Below are 4,421 nucleotides of genomic sequence, written 5' to 3'. Positions count from 1 at the left end.
TTTTCATTTACATTTAAATTTAAAAAATATATAAATATTTTGTTTTTAAAAGTCTATTACCTATAAGGAGCAAAAACTACAATCTCAAATACTGAATTACTTTCTTGTTTCACAACATAACAATACTTTTGAGATTGAATGGGGGAAGTGTGGGAGGGTGACCAGATGGCACTTTCTCAACCAATCAGACTCTGTTGTTAGGAAGTTTCTGTCATCTGAGCCAAGCAGAGGAAATCGTGCTTCACCAATATATGCAGGAGGAAGTACAGTCAGTATTGGAGATTCTTTTGAATCAGAACACTGATATATGCTGACGATTCATTTAGGGTCATGTTCATTTTGTCGTTAATCATACACATTTTAATAGAAGCTATAGTCACAAAAATATGTGTATTTTGTTTAATTTGCAGATAATTACTCCTCACCAAGCTTTCTCGATGTATTGCTCTTGTGGAAAAGCTTAAATTTCAACATATTCTATCACAATGTGCCTGAGGCAAATGAGACTCTTGTGTAATATTTCATATAACAATATAAAATTGTATAAATAAACAGTGCACTTTAAGCCCTAACTTGTTTAATGTGTAAAAAAAGTAAATTTCAAGCTTTAAAGCAATGAAGTATAAACTACTGTAAAGTTTTCATCCAGTGTGCTCTGCAGTGAGTGACTAGTTGCTAGTAAACAACTTTGAATTGCATAAAATAGTGTTCTTCTTAATAATTTCAAGAGAATTGGTTAAAAATAGTTTATATATATATATATATATATATATATATATATATATATATATATATATATATATATATATATATATATGACCTTACTCAAGATCCATCAATATGTAACCTATTTTTATGCTGTTTAAAACAAATCAACAACAGGAGACAGAGCAAACAACCATGTCACCATACATCATTATTAAGTGGTAATATAGAGTTATTAAGAAAATATTTCATTTCATGATTCCGAATATTGTATATTAGCAATGTATTTATCCTGTGGTTTGCTCAGCCTGTCCTGTAATTTGTTAAAGAACTACATTTCTTTCTTGATTGCATTCCCAATTCTATACTGTGGATGCTTTGGTGAGTTAATTAGGACTATAAAATTACATTTTTATAGGCGAGATCAGGTTTTTCCCCCATTACAGATTAGATTGGTTGAGCCTCATCATTCTGGCAAGTGCGTCTGTTGAGTAAATTTCACATTTTCTATATAAAAGAGGAACGCATGTTGTTACGTTATTGTTAATTGTATAAGAGAGGCTAATCAGGTTGATTTAGAGATAAACTGTAGATTATAAGTAATCTTAGTATTTAGGCCTTTGTGGGAAGACCACACGGTCAAGTTTTAATATAAAAGTCAACTCGCATAAAAATTGAGAACACATACAATGTTTTCAGGTTTTGTAGGCATAAATTATAATCAAATTCTGCATATTAAGGTTTTCTCCAAGCGCTGCAAGTAAAGATGAGGCCTGTAAAGTCACTTACATTTTCCTGCTGACTCAGTAGTTTGCATGATATGTACAAAAATAAGTTGCTGCACAAACAAGTTTAATTCAAAAAAATGTTTTATTCATTTTTGTCTCATAAAGAAAAAAATGTCTCATCATTTTTACCATTTTTTTCAATTTACTTTGTCTATTCAAGAACATATTTAAATATTTTGTCTTCATTTTTAATCACATTGTTCTAAAGTTAAACCTTTAGAGATTTTTAAGTTCGTTTTTTTTTTTTTTTTTTCCCCCTTTTATGTCATATTTAACATTTCTAAAGTGAAACCTTTAGAGAATAAGACAATTCTGGAAAGTGGAAAGCACATTGCCGACAATAAGATACGTTATATTGTGCAGAAATTACATTTTTTTTAAATGTCCGAGATGTTAAAGTCCATTTTTAAAAACGTTGCTTCGACGCACCGCCGCGTCCTCTGCGTGTCCAACGCATGCGATATTTGCTCTGTGGAACAGAGGCAAAACTCGCTTCTCCTTCCTCTCCAAACCTCATCCGCACAAAGAATGAGGGCCATTGTGTCGCTCTCGTGGCATACCTGACCTCATTCACATAAAGAATGAGGATCATCTTGGCATGGACGGGACGAGGAACGACGTAGAACCGCGAGGGCCACTCGGGCCTGCCTCGCGCTGCCTGGACGGTTCAGCCTCCTCAGGAGCATCCAGGGATGTGGAAACATCAGCATCCTTGCTTCAAAGGATGAGTCGAGTATTCCTCAAGGTTTACAGAGAAGAGTAAAGCTCCAGATCAACGCTCGGGCAGAGTGATCTCAGGAACCCACTCGTTATAGCTGCGACTTTCTTCACAGAACAGGTGAAGCTTCTCCAGAGCTGGATCCTCCCAGGAGTCCTCAGCTGGGTTCTGTTGTGATGAAGAAAAATGCAAGTTTAGCTTGGCATCCAAAACGTTGCAAATGCATAAATATAGTTTCTGCTTTTGCTAATGAGTGTAAAATGTTTTCCTTTCTGTCTGGGCACAAATTAACTTGCACTCTTGCACTTAAGTGTTAGAAATGAACATATTCTCACCGTTATAAGGACACAATGAGCGTCCTCGAGTTGACCCTTGGTACCAACAAGAGCGTTGAGACGTTTCAGGTCGTTTACTCTGACTATGCTGATGTCGTTGTCAAAGCAAAACGCTTGGATCAGAGTAAAATGGATCTGGAGAGCGATGTCGCACTCAAAGTCATCAGTGGCCAACAAGCAGAAAGACACACTATCAGGGTCCCTGTAAAAACAAAAGTATGTTTGAAATGAGGTAACCCGCACAGCAGCAATGGCATGGTTAAATAGACAGGAAATGGTATATCGCATGGAAGACGTTCCTCCAAACTTACTCGTTCATTATTTTTGCGCATTCATAGACGCCAACAGTGAGGCGACCCTCCGCCTTGGCAGACAGCAGGGCTTCGGATAGAGATTTTCCTTCATTCACCATTTTGGTTTGAATTAAAGTAGGCAGTAGCTGTGTTTGAAGTGTAGTAGTGGCTCGAGCGGAGCGAAACAAGTTGTGAGTGAGTTTCCAACTGACACGCGACCAAGTACTTATAGTGGTATAGTGGCACGCGTTTGCACCCCGCGTTCTGATTGGCTGTTCTGAACAAAAAAGAAAAGGCCGTTTCCAAGGCGCGTGCCTTTAGACATGCACGACATCAAACTCTGATCCTTTCACTTTTGTCCTAATTAAATAGACCAACTTATTCTACTCAAAAGAGGTGGCAGAAATTCAACAAGCTCAGAAAAAATACGCGCATGTTGATGGGTAGCTGTCATGAGATAGTATTTTTTTTTTTATATAAATATTGTTCATTGACATGTTTTTACTGTTTTATGAACTAGTGAATGCAAAAAGGCTGATGGTGGCGAATGCTGACCAGTTTCAGAACGATAAACTTCCTTATATAAATTTAAACCTACAATATTGACGTTGACCAAAACAATCAATAAATAGGCATACTGAGTGAATTAACCAACATGTAGGCCTATACATTCCATCATTGCTCAATCTGCGAATAGTTAGGCATATGAGTTTTAGTTTTGGCGTGTATTAAGTGTTACGGTGTCTATAAAAAAAAGAGTTACGCAAAAGAAAAGGGATTATTTAAATGTATTAATGACAATCGAAATATAGTTCGAACAAGCCTTTTTATTAAAAATAAAATCTGGGTAATGTGCTTGTCACATATGGGTGAATTTGTCAAACTTTTGAGGTTGATTTTTATGTGCTGAAGGTTATTTATTACTTATTGCTGATTGTATCACATACGCGTGGCTAATTTGCATACCTAGAGGTGACCGGACTTACGGCGCGTGGCATCTGGACGTGCTTCTCCTTTGCTATGGAAACACTCCCCATCTGCTGATGGGGGAAGATGAGGATCAGCTGAGCACATTTCTGCTGTATTTATCAACTGAGACTTCTATCTATGCCTGCGGACACAAACACTTTTTATGGTGCCTTTAGATAATAAACTTGATATTAATATTCTTAATTGCATTTAGAATCATAGCCTTAACTTGTTTAATGTGTAAGCTTTAGGCCTATATTTGTTTAGTTCCTATGCTTGTAACTTTTATTAAAATCGTCTTGAACACATCTGAACAAACTTCTGGCTGACTTTTATTCCTTTGATGACAGGTAGGCAAGTCATATAGAGTAAAATGCAATGGCTTTGTAACAGATGGATGTCCTAATCTGCAGCTGCAGGAGAGACTAAGTAAAAGCAATTGTTCGATTAGTCTGCTTTGCGCTCGAGCAGGTTTGTCTTGGAACACCTGTCACTCTCGCGCACTAAGGGGGGCAGGGACGGGATGCCCGGCCTGCAGATGTGATACTAGAACAATGCATCTATTCTCGTTGCAAGTAGCTTTGCTATTTGAAACCAGTTCTTTCTCTTTCTT

General features: G+C 37.0%; 1 pseudogene; it reads right to left on the bottom strand.

Moving 5' to 3' along the window:
• Positions 1-1,887: 1,887 nt before the first annotated feature.
• Positions 1,888-3,173, bottom strand: LOC107591739 (growth arrest and DNA damage-inducible protein GADD45 gamma-like; annotated as a pseudogene).
• Between the last annotated feature and the right edge of the window lie 1,248 nt (positions 3,174-4,421).

Source organism: Sinocyclocheilus grahami, unplaced genomic scaffold, assembly GCF_001515645.1.
Source record: "Sinocyclocheilus grahami isolate Dianchi unplaced genomic scaffold, SAMN03320097.WGS_v1.1 scaffold145.1, whole genome shotgun sequence".
Taxonomy (NCBI): Eukaryota; Metazoa; Chordata; class Actinopteri; order Cypriniformes; family Cyprinidae; genus Sinocyclocheilus; species Sinocyclocheilus grahami.
Note: the sequence above shows the minus strand (reverse complement) of the source record. Positions and strands in the feature narration are given on the sequence as shown.